The following is a 16,444-nucleotide window of genomic DNA, read 5'->3' as shown; positions in this document are numbered from 1 at the left end:
TCTCCACCCCCTGATCCCTAAACCCACCCCTAAACCTACCAATCTCCACCCCCTGATCCCTAAATCCACCCCTAAACCTACCCATCTCCACCCCTGATCCCTAAACCCACCCCTAAACCTACTCATCTCCACCCCCTGATCCCTAAACCCACCCCTAAACCCACCAATCTCCACCCCCTGATCCCTAAACCCACCCCTAAACCTACCAATCTCCACCCCCGATCCCTAAACCCACCCCTAAACCCACCCATCTCCACCCCTTGATCCATAAACCCACCCCTAAACCTACAAATCTCCACCCCTTAGATCTGGATCCAACTCCGCCCCCTGGATCTCGTGTAGGCTACTGCTGTGAGGTGTGACTGAAATCATGGGGAAATGTTCATTTTGGGGTGAACTATCCCTTTAAGAGTTACTCTTCATGCAGTCTGCGAATGTTCCGTCTATGAACAACTATGAAATCATGAGATCACAATATATAGGCTTGTTTTTATTTCTCTTTGATATGTATAAATTCCTGACAGTGGCTCTGTTCATTGATAAACATCTTATGAACAAAATAGTGCATGCTGTGGCTCAGTATCAGCTTGTTTTGCTTTGCTTCTTAGCCTCTGGCTGTGAAGTGACATCATTAAGGGGCTTTGCTCACACTCGTTTACATGCACTCCTCTGAACAGCCCTGTTTTTCCTCCTCTGCTTGCCTTCTGATCTGATGGCCAACAGCCCTCACTTTCTTATTCATCCCTCTCTTTCGTCCTGCCTCCCTCCCTCCCTCCCTCCCTCCTGAGCTGTTAAGAGCTGTTTTGTTGGGCATTTTGATGTGTTTATTTAGTGTGTGTGTGTGTGCGCGCATCTTTGATCCAACCTGGAGCTGAAGAGAGGGACAGAAGGAGAGAGGCAGACAGGAAAAGAGAGTGTGATGGGAAAAGGTTTGTCAACATAAGACACACCTGAGAGAAGTGTCACATCTGCTCTCTGTGAGGAAAGGCAGGCCGTGAGAGGAAGTCAAAGGGGATGCAGGGAAAACATACTGGAATATACAAATCCAGAGAGGAGCGCTGCTGGTATAGTAGCTGGATTTCCCGAAGGCGCTGTTGAATACAGAGATCATGGTTGCTGGGAAACTTGGCGGCTCGGTGCAGCAAAACAACTATCACAATCCTTTGAAAGCGAAGTGATTTCAAAAATCATCCACCTTCATAAATTGATCGTAGAGCTGTATTCTCCAAGACCAAAACAATTCTTTTCACTTTTAACTATTGTCGTTTGCAGCCTCTGTAGATCCAATATACACTTTTCCTCTAATAACTCTGTATAAATACAGTGTATAGTGTTAAGAGGTTAGATGCCATAATATATGCTGTCAGTCTATCACTGTCTATCAAGAATAATGCAACTGAGCTTTTTTCAAAAACACGCCTTTCAGAAACACACAGACAGCAAATTGCATTATTCGGAGTCGCTGCATATTAATTCAGGAAGATCAATAGCTCAGTGATGTTTGAAAGCTTGCTTTCATTTTATTGGCAAACACTGTATTTGTTATTACTTTGGCTAATGGCCTAATCTGGCTTAGAGTAATGAATGACCATTTTTGCACAGCAAAGCATGTTTACACAGCACTATTTTTTTATATTTAAGTTATTTCGGATAAAAGGTTTTCACACAATAATTCAGCACCATTTTTCTGTTTGTATTTCCGGTATAAGTGCAAGGATAGAATGGACTATGATTCTTAGGTCTAGAAAATAATGCAGTTCTCTTACGTAGAGTTCTCTCGTACTGCGTCGAAGAACGCTACGGGAAAGATATTTCTTTGTCGAGATTGAAGCCAAAAATTAATCCTTAATTTTGTAATATTGTAAAACGCTTTTCTGAAGCATACAACCTAGGCGGAGCAATACAGCTCACCCATTGGCTGCTCTGCCAGAAAAGCACAGCCTATGCGAGGCCAGGACGCTGACCAATGAGGACGCTTCGCGCCCTTCTGCGTCACCTCCCGCCCAAACAGGCGTGGCCTAGGCCTATAAATACGAGCATAGCTGTCTAACACGCCGATTTTCTTAAATTCACGAAGCTGCACGCATCGTTGGATTGGATTCGAGCCGCCACAGCCGTTTGGATACAAGCACCTCAGCAGGACGCGCCTCTTACCTGAAGCCGCTGGTCATCGCCGCCTTCAGCCGCCGTTCCCTGCTGCGCTTCTCCGGCGTGGAATATCCTTTACATTATGTGTGTGTGTTTTGTGTGTGTGTTCGCCGTCGCGTCACACAGTTTTTCCACACTAAAAGAGCCGAGCGTCTTTTTCAAGATGTCTCGCACCTCCTGTGGCTCGTGTAGAGCCCCGCTCAGCGACGGGGACCACGTGCTTGTGTTTCCTGCCTGTGAGTATCACGCAGCTTCAGCTCTCGTCGATGGCGGCTGCCATCACTGTGATTTGATGCCTACGGTGACTCTGCGGACTCGCCTGGCGTTCATTTACTGAAGCTGCACCCTTTTCCGCCCGCTGTAGTGCCGCGCCGTGAAAAGCGCCGTGCTCAGCGGAGCCCGGAACCTCCCTCCACCACGAGGTGCTCGCCGCTGCTGCCGCTAGCTTCTCCGCCCGCTTCGCTCGACTCTCTGACCGACGGACAAGGGCCGCTGTGTGCCGCCGCGTCCGTCATGGATGAGGAAGATGAAGCCGTGTCTGTGAAGGACGACTGCTGTTCTCTCCTCGCTTCGGGTAGCGAGGGATGGGCGAGCTCCGAGGATCTCCCCTCCCCCGCCGCTCGTGAGCGTCGACGGAGAAAGACCAGCATCGATGCGCTTACCGGCTGGATGGCTGCTTTTCTGCAGAGGAACGTACGTTACCGTCCTCACGACCCACGCCTTTTTCTTCCTGAATTCACGAAGAGAAGCCCGGAAAAGCCCCGAGTCCCGGAAAGCCCCGTTTTCAGCCAGGATGCGCATTTCTGCTTCGAGGAAAGCTACAGTGTTAAAATCCCGCCGCGGCCGGATTTCACTAAAATGTCTCGCTCGCACAGTCCCAACATTCGCGACCGTGCCAGTGTATTTTGCAGTCACCAAATCGGCATCAATGCCCGTTTGCCTGCACACAGACGCCGTTTTCACGACGCCCCAGGTAAATCTGAAAATGTATTTACTGGTGTCCCGGCCATGGCCGATGGTGTAATGTGTGTATCCGTAATGCCCACGACCTAGTGCCCATTCGTACACACAAGCACAGCCCTACACAATACAGGGCTTGCACACATAAAATCGACTCATGTCGGTTGTGCTTCACATGTAAGTTAGTGAACGTGCCCGCTTTTCAGTGCCCACAATCACTACACACTGCATGTCCCGTGGTTTCTGTAAAAACGAAACGAATGCACGGTCAGTCGGTTCTGATAGACAGTACTCTCTGTGCTACACGGTGTCCCGGCCACAGCCGATGATGTAATGTGTGTATCCGTAATGCCCACGACCTAGTGCCCATTCGTACACACAAGCACAGCCCTACACATACAGGGTTTGCACACATAAATCGACTCATTTCGATTGTGCATTATATGTAGTGAGCGTGCCCGTTTTCAAACGCCCACAATCACTACAAACTACGTGTCACACGGTTTCTATGAAACGAAACCAATGCACGGTCAGTCAGTTCTAATAGACAGTACTTCCCAGTGCTATAAATGTAACCGCGTTCACGCACCCACATTTATTCTCAAACATGCCGAGCCGTACGGGGCTCGCACCGCGCTCTCTCTCTTTCAGCTGAGAGAGCTGAGAGCGCGCGCGGGCTCCCCGCTCGATTAAGCGCGCCCCCGCATCACGCTGCAATGGCGCCCATGTTACAGCACACGACTGCTCTCGTGTCGCCGCCATTTCGCGACCAGAGCCCGGTTTTTCAACCCGTGCAAGCACAGCCCTGAACAACACAGGGTCTGCATACATAAAATCGGCTCATGCCGATTGTGTTTTACATGTAGTGAGCGTGACCCACTGCCAAGTGCCCACAACCACTACACACTGCACGTTCCGCGGTTTTCTGTAAAAACGAAACTAACGAACGGTCAGTCAGTACACAAAAACAGTGTTCCCGGTGTTATAAATGTGCCCGCCACCAAGCGCCCACGTTTATTCACAAACATCACGAGCCCTACGGGACTCGTCCCGCGCGCTCTCTCTCGACACAGAGAGCTGAGCGCGCGCGGGATGCATACTGTGTTAAACATGCCCCCCGCCTCACACGCCACGGCGTCCATGTCACAGCACACGGTTGCTCTCGTGTCGCCGCCATTTCGCGACCAGGGCCCAGATTACATTCAACCCCTAGTCACACGTGCAGATGCATGGGAATGACTTCCCGGGGTCTCAGAATGGGTGCTAGAGACTATAAAAAGAGGCTATTCGCTACAGTTTCATCGACGCCCTCCCCGTTTCACGGAGAAAGTCGAAACTACGGTGAAAACAGAAGTAGCACATCTACTTCGAGCCGAAATAGCGAAGCTATTGAGCAAAGGGGCCATAGAGCCTTTATCTCAAGCTCAGAGCGAAGGGGGCCTGTACAGCAGATATTTTCTGGAACCGAAAAAAGACGGGGGTCTCAGACCCATTTTAGATCTCAGGCATCTGAACAAAGCGCTGACAAAGCGAAAGTTCAGAATGCTCACGACCAGAGCTATCCTCGCGCAGATTCGCCGAGGAGACTGGTTTATGGCAATAGATCTGAAAGACGCGTATTTTCATACAAATTGCGTCACGTCACAGGCGATTTTTGAGATTCGCCTTCGGGGGCCAGGCATATCAGTACACAGTCCTGCCATTCGGCCTGTCTCTAGCACCTCGTACATTTACAGTGTGCATGGACGCGGCGCTGGCACCCCTGAGACTCCGCGGCATTCGAATTCTGAATTATTTGGACGATTGGCTGATTCTAGCTCAATCACCTTCAGAACGCATCCGCCACAAGACCCTAATTCTCGATCACCTCGAGTGCTTAGGTCTGAGAGTCAATTGGGAGAAAAGTTCACTGTTTCCCAGTCAAAGGATCTCCTTTTTAGGACTGGATCTGAACTCACTGTCTATGACAGCACAGCTGTCATCACAGCGCAGGCAAAATACCCTGCAAATGGCGAAATCCTTCCTCAGCGGCCACATAGTGCCACTCAGGAGATTTCAGAAAATGCTGGTCCTCATGGCCTCAGCCTCAACAGTGCTGCAGTTGGGCCTTCTGCGCATGCGCCCACTACAGTGCTGGTTGAGAGCGCGCGTACCGCGCCGAGCATGGTTACACGGTCGTTATCGCCTCAAGGTCACTCAGGAATGCATTTCAGCCCTGACACCATGGAGAGCGTCAGACTGGTACCGGTCAGGTGTAAGCCTGGGGACTTCCTCGAGCCTGAAGGTGGTGTCCACGGACGCGTCCACCTCAGGCTGGGGAGCACTGCTCGACGGCAGTCCGCTCTTTGGCCAGTGGTCAGAGCGAGCCGAACTACCGCACATAAACTGCCTGGAATTGATGGCAGTGGACTTTGCGCTGAGGCGCTTCTGTCCCCGGATAAAAGGACACCACGTCCTGGTCCGCTCGGACAACATGTCGGTAGTAGCCTACATAAACCGCCAGGGTGGCGTGAGATCCCGGAACCTATTCAGGTTAGCGGAACGCATACTGGTGTGGGCCCAGCACAACCTGCGCTCGTTAAGAGCAATGCACGTGCCAGGCCACTTGAACGTAGGCCCGGACAGACTCTCACGGAACAACGTTCCTACGGGAGAGTGGTCCCTACACACACAGACAGTGCGTCTGCTGTGGAAAACGTTCGGCAGAGCGGAAATAGACCTGTTTGCAAACCAGGAAAACGCTCATTGCCCAGAATTCTTTTCGAAGAGCGCGAACGCGCTGGCCAGAGTCTGGCCCCGCCGCCCGCTCTATGCTTTTCCTCCTGTCTCACTCCTGCCTCAAGTGCTGGAGCGTATCAAGGAGAGCGGATGCTCAGTACTGCTAGTTGCTCCATTCTGGACGAATCAGACCTGGTTCCCAGCTTTGATGCGACTGAAAAGTACTGCCCCGTGGCCGATTCCAGTGAGGAGAGACCTCCTCTCACAGGCCAAGGGCTCGATTCTGCATCCTCACCCCGAGCTTTGGTCCCTACACGTATGGGCCATAAGCGGGTACCCGCTAACCTCCCAAGAGGAGTGTTAGACACGATCGAACAAGCTAGGGCTCCGTCTACTAGACGGCTCTACGCTTCCAAATGGTCGGTGTTCTCTGGATGGTGTTCAGATCAAGGTCTGTCACCACTTCAGTGTGGAGAACCGGAGATTCTCTCCTTCTTGCAAGAGCTATTGGATAAGGGAAGAACCCCATCCACGCTCAAAGTCTATGTGGCTGCCATATCAGCGTTCGTTAATCCAACGCTTGGCCGTTCACTAGGCAGGAACGACCTGGTGGTCCGCTTCCTGAGAGGCGCCAGGAGGTTAAACCCTCCAAGGCCTCCTTCAGTCCCCGTTTGGGACCTTTCTACAGTGTTGAACGCTATGAAAGGGGCCCCCTTTCGAGCCTATTCACTCAGTTGACATGAAACACCTGTCTCTCAAGACCGTGTTTCTTTTGGCTCTCGCTTCAGTGAAGCGTGTGGGAGACTTGCAAGCGCTCTCAGTGAGAGCTTCTTGTATGGAGTTCGGGCCAAACGACTCTATAGTCGTATTGAAACCGAAGCATGGGTACGTGCCTAAGTCCCTCAACACACCGTTCAGGGCTCAGGTCATCTCCCTGTCGGCCATGCCGGCCTCAGAGGACGGAAATAGCTCCCTTTGCCCGGTCAGGGCATTAAGAGCTTACGTGTCCCGCTCCGCTGTTTTTCGACAGACGGAGCAGCTCTTTGTTTCGTTCAGCGGGCGCTCCAAGGGACGAGCCGCAACGAAACAGAGTCTATCTCGATGGGTAGTGGACGCCATTGCGCTAGCCTACGCATCTAGAGGCTTGGAATGCCCTTTGGGCATCAGAGCACATTCCACGAGAGGCATGGCCTCTTCATGGGCTTGGTATAGCGGAATCTCGTTACATGATATCTGTATGGCGGCAGGCTGGGCCTCCCCGTCTACATTTATTAGGTTCTATAACCTAGAGGTTCCTGCGTTGCAGGCTAAACTGCTCTCGGTCTAGAAGACTATGTATAAGTGTTCCTGCCCCGCGCTGCGGCCCAGGTCACTTCAATGGTAATATGTACAAGTGCTCCTGCCCCGCGCTGCGGCCCAGGTCACTTCAATGCCTAATATGTATAAGTGTTCCTGCCCCGCGCTGCGGCCCAGGTCACTTCAATGTTTAAGCATCACTCACTGACAATGTGTCCCATGAGCATGCTATTACCCTTCATATATATCTATATTTACATATATATGCTATTATGCCTTAAGAGGCACTACTATAAGAGATGATGCTATTTTAGCCGCTCTCCCTATACTTCTTGGGGTAGGCGCTTGTATACCAGGGCGCGCGCGCCCTTAGGTGTCTGTGTCGATCCAAGAACACGCACGGCGGTTTGCATAGGGTTCCCGTAGCGTTCTTCGACGCAGTACGAGAGAACTCTACGTAAGAGAACGTACTCGGTTACTAACGTAACCTCGGTTCTCTCTAGGAGAGGGAACGAGTACTGCGTCTCATGCCGTGCGTGTCCACGCTGCGTCGCTTCATTGACGAAAATCGGCGTGTTAGACAGCTATGCTCGTATTTATAGGCCTAGGCCACGCCTGTTTGGGCGGGAGGTGACGCAGAAGGGCGCGAAGCGTCCTCATTGGTCAGCGTCCTGGCCTCGCATAGGCTGTGCTTTTCTGGCAGAGCAGCCAATGGGTGAGCTGTATTGCTCCGCCTAGGTTGTATGCTTCAGAAAAGCGTTTTACAATATTACAAAATTAAGGATTAATTTTTGGCTTCAATCTCGACAAAGAAATATCTTTCCCGTAGCGTTCTTCGACGCAGTACTCGTTCCCTCTCCTAGAGAGAACCGAGGTTACGTTAGTAACCGAGTACGTTTTGGTTTACATATTATTCCTAAATTCTAACTAGCTATTTTAAGTTGATTAAAGTGTCATGTTATTAGTTTTGAAATATTACCCTTTATGCAGTGCGTTATATACTGTAGCTGTTTGTGAATGCAATGTAATATATAATGTAGTATACATGTTCTTACAGAAAACATGTACTGAGCATTTGAAAACCGAAGCAAATATTTCCCTGAATTTACATGTCTTTCTAAAGTTGATTCTCTTAGGTTCTTTGATTTACATAATCTAAATAGATATTTGTTGCAATGCTGAAAATGTTAAACTCTTGACAGCATACTATTTTAACATAAGTAAGTATATAATTATTAAAATAATTAAGATTTAGTCGATTTAGAGAATTCAACTTTTTTAGGTTCTGTGAACAGAATTTCTTTCAGTGTTCACCTAAACATTTGTATTGGAGATATGTGGTTGCTGTAGCACTTCTCAAGTTAAGGATAATGCACTCTCTGATATTTTAGTTTAAATTCTATTGATTATTAAGAGACTCCCTTCAGTCTTTCTAGCACACAATTACACTCCCTCACACACATACAGTTTGACCTCATTAAGGGGTCATGGGAGGAAGTCACGGAGAGGCATGTGACGGACTGTTATCTGGACAGAAAACATTCCTATCACACCTCACCTGATACGGATAACCTTGGGGCACTTAAACAATTCATAAATCTCCCTGTCAGACACCCAGAGAAATTCTCAAGACATTTCCTGCTCCAGCTTCCAAATGATCTGGTAGTTGCATGAAGAGGATATCTCCAAAACTGAGACAGATGACACAAATGGGCCCTAAGATACGTAAATATACCCTGATAACATGACAGGCCTTAGTCCAAAATACTTTATGGTTCCAACAAGGATTTGTGCATTTGACCTGACAAATCAATTATTACAATATGACTAATGTGCACATATTATATCAGCTATCAGTTTTAAATGATAGTTCACCCAAAAATGCTTTCTCACCCTCAGGTTGTTCCAAAACTGTATGAGTTTCTTTCTTCTGTTGAACACAAAAAATAAACATGTTAAAGAATGATGGTAATCTAACAGTTAATAGCCATTGACTTCCCTAGAACAAAAAAAATAAAAATTACTAAGGAAGTCCATGGGGTCATTCATTCTATAAAATGTATTCTTTTGTGATTAACAGAAGAAAGAAACTCATACACCCTAAAAAATGTTTTAGGGTGTATGAGTCAAATATGGGTCAAATTTTGGGTCAAATATGGACAAACCCCAAACGTTGGGTTAAAAATGTAATTAAAAAATTTCAACCAACGGCTGGGTTTGTCCATATTTGACCCAAAATTGGGTTGAAACAACCCAGCATTTTTTAGAGTGTACAGGTTGGAAAAACTTGAGGGTGAGTAAATAATGACAGAGTTTTCATTTTTGGGTGAACTCTCCTTTATTAAACACAAATCTGATATTATATTGCCAGGAGACGTTTTGGGAGATCTTAAGGAATTACAATTTTACAAGCAATTGTCAGTTTTCAAAATAGAAGAAAATGATGTGTCCGTTCTTCAAAGACATCAGTACCATTGCTTAAGGCCCTGGGCTCCTGACAAGATGAAGTTATGGCCTAACCTCAAGCCTAGTCATGGCAGGCGACAGGTTTGACTCTTTACCCGCAGTAGAAAGAGACATCTGCCTCAAAGACTGGCAGACTGGATCAAAGGATCAAAGAGGTGCTGTAGCATTAAATAATAATGATGAACTCTCATTGTGCACTGTTTATGAAGCCTCAGTCTTGTTCAAGCAGATCATCCTCAGATCTTCCCCTGCCTTTCCATCCCTCATTCTCCGGCCCGGCCTCATCAGAAAGACACCGGGTCAGTGCTTGGGTCTCTCTCACAGAGGTGCATGTGTTGCACTCCATCTCTTAACATTCAGACCAACAACTTTATGATTTATCATGTGGACATAACTCTATGTCTTAACATTAGGAGTGACCTGTGTGTAAGTTCAACTCTTTAAGTTATTGCTCACTTCTCTTCTGACCCGACCATCTCAATTCCTGTCAATTGAATCGCTTCATCCTTAGACGTTTATGCAACAATCTGGGATCCTCTTGTCATACATTTATTCATTAATCTGCTCATTGGCTCTCTCATGAATACAAATGCAACTGTGACCTGCTTTACCTAACCCAAGACGTTTACAGGGATTTCGCCACAGCTTTTGATACCTGCTCTCCTCATGCATACACATCACATCAACAATAACCAAAGGGCCGGGCACGCTGATAACACAAGGCGGAATTGGACTTCCTTGGCTTCGCTTCGCTTTACTTTGCATGGTGCAGTTTTCATTTGCATAGATCAAAATACAATTTGATCCCATTCCGTTTCAAGGAGGAAATACAATATCACGCTATTTCTAAGAATCTGATGGCTGGTAGCTGAAAACACATATGCCTGTCAGAAAGACGTGTAACGTCTCAGATTTAATATAGATGTTGTTATTATGATGAAGGGTCTTAAACTAAATGGGAGGTCCACTGTTTTGCAACCAAGTTTCTTTTGTTTTTCATTTGCATGTGTATTGGCTTTCACATCGATTTGGTTACTAGCACAACCAAAAAAAAACACGAGGCTTACACTTATGCAAACCTTTAACAGAGACTAGAGACACGAGGACGGGAAAGATGGAAGCTTCATGTCCATAATTTATTTGGGCAGTGATGATGATCTGGTTAATGGCAATGCTAATATATCGGTAATTCCATATATTATATTACTAGTAAACCCCTTTTTTAACTACAAAAACCTCTAGCTAACTCTTTCTTTATGCCTCTCTTGTTTTTCCTTCAGTTGTCTGTTCAAAGTGCTCATTGATCACTCTTTTTTTCCCAGGACTTTCTCTCTCTCATAATAACTAGGTCTCTTTCGCCATATTCAAACATTTCAGTGTCTTAATTAGCGCTATTTTCTCTTAGACATCATCCTCACTGAAGGTTACTTACTTAACAATGATGTTTGGGTTCATGTGCATAACTTTGATCTGCCAAACTTGAAAAAATAACAGTGAAACAGCATCACAGTTGATGCTTAAACCCAACGCCCACAGGAAAGGCACAGCATACAAAAGAGAGCAGCTCTCCTACGTTTGAAGGTAAGAGTTGTGTCTTTGAACTGTCATTTGGCTGTGTTATCTCTCTGATCATGTGTCACACACTCTTCCCAAATGGCCCAGGTGGGGACCTCCAACCTCTCTGACCTCTCACACACCTCATTATTTAATCAGACATTCAAGACAGGCAACAGGTGCCATCTTTTTTTTAGCGTGACCTTTGACCGCAGCACTAAAAACAACCCACGTATGCACACTCCCCTTGAGAAGCGAAGTGTGCTTAATTGTTTGTATGTGCAATTATATATTAATAATATAATATTAATGAAATAAAAGCCCACTTAAGTGTACTTTCATGGCATACTCAGTTTCTTAACACACTTTTAAAAAAGTGCACTTTTTAATTGTTTACTTAAAGGGATAGTTCACCCAAAAATGAAAATTAGCCCATGATTTACTCACCCGGAGGTCATCCTAGGTGTATATGACATTCTTCTTTCAGACAAATATAATTGGAGTTCTATTAAAAAAAAGTCCTGGCTCTTCCAAGCTTTATAATGGGAGTGAATGGGTATATGTCTTTGGAAGTCCAAAGTGCATCTATCCATCATGAAAGTGTTCCACGCAGATCTGGGGGTTAATAAAGGCCTTCTGAAATGAAGCGATGCGTTCATGTAAGAAAAATATCTATATTTTATACTTTATTGACTAAAATAACTAGCAGACAGGCCCGTAAATCATGGGCTAATTTTCATTTTTGGGTGAACTATCGCTTTAAGTACATCTTAAACCATTGTTTTAATGATATTTTGTCATGCTTTTGGAAATAATTAGCTAATTTAGCATACTAAAGCATATGCAAAGTACAATCATTTGTAATGTTTTATATAATGTTTATTTATTTTATACTAAATTACAATTTCATCATTACAAAAGTACAAATACATGACACAATTTGTAATATGACATTAAAGTATATAGTTTACCATAAATGCTTGTCAGAACATTTAGCAGCACCTTTTACGAACATTTGAAAGACAATAAAATGTAAAGATGTACTTAAATGTTACTAAAGTAGGTGAAAAAGCATTAAAAAGCTCAGAAATCTTTAATTGAATATACCTTTAAACTACAATACATTTTTGATATAATTTGCAATTAACGTGAAATTTAGTGTCCAAAACATTACATTCAATTCACATATAGGTAAATTCTTTTAACGTATATTATTTCTGCAATAAGTTTACTGTTTTTTTTTTTTTAGGTAAGCTATATCACTTGTCTGTAAGTCTTTACTAAACTGATATTTTAACACCAGACGCTGAAATAACAATACCTGTATTTAATATTGAGATATTACTATTGATTTAAGGTGTGAGATCTCAGTGATTTTAATAACATCAACTGCAAAAATGAGCGATTGGCAGAGTCAATCATTCTTCATTACTGTGTAACATTTTCATTATTGTTTATTATTACATATTTTCTTTAAATAACATAGCAGACTTTCTTGTGAAATGTTTTGAACAGTGATTATACTGCTTGTTGTTCTTCATGGGGCTGGGCCTGCATTCTGCCCAACTGTTTGTTTTCCAGCATTTTTGAAGCCCCTCCTTCAGTTTCTGGCAACAAACATCACCTTTCTTGCGCTCTGTCTACTTCAGTGTAGACAGATGTCGTGTTATTCATGAATATTCGGCGCAGAGGCAGCGAGCCTGGCACTATAGACAAGCCTTTGATCCTCGTTTCAAAGAGGTGGCTGTCTGTGGCCCTGCCAGAGACGCCCCGTGACTCACTGTAGATTTGCCGCAGCGACCTGTTTGTTTTAGACGAGTCGCAGAGCCCCGTTGCTTGCAGGGACGTGGGTAGAACGACAGCCACCTGCGTTAGCGCCCACGCTGCAATTCGCCAGTGAATATATTAGCCGCGTGACAGCAGTAGCCTACGTCAATAAGTTTGTATATATTAATGAAATAATTAGACATATATTTGTGCTTTGTGCTATCTGACAGTAACGTCAACAATGCCGTGCACATGCATGAGTAAACAGGAAGCAGTGACAGGCGGACTATATTATCAAACAGAAACGGTAGGGTAATCTCCTCTCGTCGCCGAGCGAGCCGATACAATGAGCGCATCTCATTTTCCGACAAGATTACGGGGTATGTTTCATTAAAACTTCTGACGGGCAAATACACTGACACACTGTGTGCTTGTAGCTCGGCAAGTTTGTGTCGCTTAATCTGTGGTGACATTCACAAAAAAAAAAAACTGTAAAACAACCCATCTGTCTGGCCGACGTTACCTCGTGAGTATTTCGAAAGCATTTGCGGGTGGGTGTCTGCGGTGCTCTGTGACACTTTCCCATTAAAAACAATGAGAAGCCGCCATCTGCAGTCTGAGAAGCTACTATGTGCCCGCGGCCTCTCTCGACCCCTGTACGGGGGAAAAAACCACCCGTAGCCCATTCAATGCTGGGATCTTTTCATCCTGTCTGCTCCTCCAGTGTCGCTAATGATATTGGTTTCTCTCATCGAGGCATTTGAGAGGCAACCCGGTCTCAGGCTCTCTTTTGTCATGGTGAAGGAACGGAGGGTATCCTCTTCCCATCTGCCTCTCCCAGAATGCACTACAGAAGAGCGAGGACCTTGTTGGCACCCACCGATTCTCATAGTTCCTCACCTTTAGTATACAGAACAAAAGACTTCTGAGCAGTCCTCCACAGCTACGTTTCCATAGGCCAAAATAATTACCTAAAGAGCACCTGAAGATATTCGGTGAGTGAAACCCCTTAGCCGATGAGTAGCAGAGATGTTTTTAGTTCTCACAGACTTTATCTACACTATACTGTTTCAAAATTTGGGGTCAGTTCGATTTTTTCAATGTCTTTTATGCTCACCAAAGCTGTTTTTATTTGATCAATTTATTGATTTAATTTATTTTACAATATTTATACTCATCACAACATCAGTGTGCGTATAGCAGACAGGCAGAAAGACGAAGACGATCATTCCAATAAGAAGTTTAATCCGAACAGGCCATGATCTCTTATAGAGCAGAGAAAACACCGAACGTGAACATGACTGAACAGAAAACAAATGCGAGGGTACAACTTAAGTAAGAGCACAAAATCCATTAAACACAGATGAAACCAATGTAAACAAATGAGGAGCGGGAAAACTGAACAAAGGAAACATGAAACATACTAAAAGTCTGTGAATAACAAAACATAACTGTGACAATACTATTAAAATACATTTAAAATAAAATACAATTCTCTATTTGAGTATATTTGAAAAAGTTATGTATTCCTGTAATGGCAAAGCTGAATTTTCAGCATTATTACTGCAGTGTCCTTTCTTAATAAAAGTAATACAAATAAATAAATTAAAATATTGACATCATGTTTAAAGACATATAATGTATTTTTTTAAATCACTTTAAAATTACAATGGTTACATAATTTATTAATAATAGAATTTAATATATAATCATTTTTTATTCACATAATTTACCTGTATGTGCTCAAAAAAAGAAAAGCCAGTCAGTTCTTAGATACGTAGAATAAAATAAGTTGCCTCTGCACACTGAAAAATGCAATCAGACCCACAAAAACGGTGTATCAAAAATGTATCTTTAATTAAACTTTTTGCATGCAAAAATGTGCATGTATTAAAAACAGACCTAAGACTTTATAGCTTTCTTTAGTGCTCATCAAGTTTTCTTGGAAAGAATTAAACGTACATTCAAATTATTCCTCCCAAAAGTAGCAACAATAAACAGCTAGTTTGTAAAAAGTTTTGAGTGTGCCACATAAATAGTCAATTTAGTTTTTGCCATCCAATTTTCATTCACAGAGAGCACTAGCATGGCACTAGCAACCCCAAAGTCAGGGTTCAATTCCCAGAATCCCAGGTATTATGAAAGAATGAGTCATATGTCAGTGAATTATTATTGTGTTATCCCTTCTCTTTCCAATTATGTGGATGTCGTGTAAGTTGAACTAATGTCTATTTTGATGGACAGCGGACATAACTGTTAGACAAATGACAACATAGAATGATATTACTTGTGTAGCGTTTGGACCTTCTCGTGGCTGTTTTCTCAGTGTGATTTATGGGCTCCGTCCAGATGTAATGCTTAAATCAAGACTGGAGATTGGAAGGAAATCGGCCTTTATTGAAACCTCTGTGGTCTGATTTCACAATTGCAACTGCTGACCCAGTTTGCCAGTGAGAAAAGCCATTAGTAGCCCAGCCAGTCAGTAGAGCCCAAAGCAGATGCTTCTCATTGTTATCATCCTAACTAAGAGGAAGAACACAGGAGTTTTGGCAGGAACTTCTGTGCGCTCAGTAGAAAACAAAAAGAAAAAGCGGGAGAATAAAGCAAGTCAGAGAAAGAGGAGGCTTGGGGCCTGAATGCAGTCTGTTGCCCTGGGCCATCTTTATGTGTTTTACAGTGTTGACAGTTGGTCGTATTGTTTCGCAGAGAGAGGTTATTTGACTGAATAAACTTCAATAACAGGAATTATGTGACATCAATTTAAAAGGATTATATAATCTGCGTCGCCACATAGTGCTATCAATCAGTATATTAATGAAGATTCTTTTAAATTTGCATACATTAAAGAAAAGAATACTAGTTCTTGTTTAGTCCAAGACTAACCACAGCATTAAACCAAGCTTTGTTTACCTCATTAATAACAGTGTTCTACACGGACCTGTCATTACCTCATGCTAATCAGATGATGGATTCGCATATGCTAGCCTCAGTGTGCAGTAGCAGGACACACACACACACAATGGGGTACAGTGATTAATGTTTCTCCCCCTGTTTGTGTATTCGTCTATTTAGGCATTTCCAGAGCAGACCTCAGGAAATGTTGATTAAGTACTGCAGGAGTATCTCTCTCTCTCTCTTTCTCTCTCTCTTTCTCTCTCTCTCTTGCTCATTTTCTCTCAGTGAGAGTAACAGTCTCTTTGACCTCAGCCTGATTCTTCTGTAACGTGCCACCGTCTAATTGGTGCTGGCAGGACACAGACTGTCCAAGCTTACGATGGGGGCTAATTTAGCAGACGTATTAGCTCCGGGGTGACACGTCCAAAGTGTGCCAAACAAAAGAATGAAGAGCTAAAGCATGTGCAGTCAGACACCTGCTGCAGCCTGTTCATTCCTATTTCTGTTCAGGAATCGGGTTTAGCCAGTTAGCTTGACCCCGTTAGCCCCTGCTTGTTGATGATGTACAGATACAGATTGCATCAGTTAGCTGATAAAAAGAGCTTTTCTGATGATGTCAGTGTTATGCTAAGCTAACACG

This window comes from Phoxinus phoxinus (assembly GCF_949152265.1).
Source record: "Phoxinus phoxinus genome assembly, chromosome: 16".
Lineage (NCBI taxonomy): Eukaryota > Metazoa > Chordata > Actinopteri > Cypriniformes > Leuciscidae > Phoxinus > Phoxinus phoxinus.
This window is presented reverse-complemented; position numbering follows the sequence as displayed.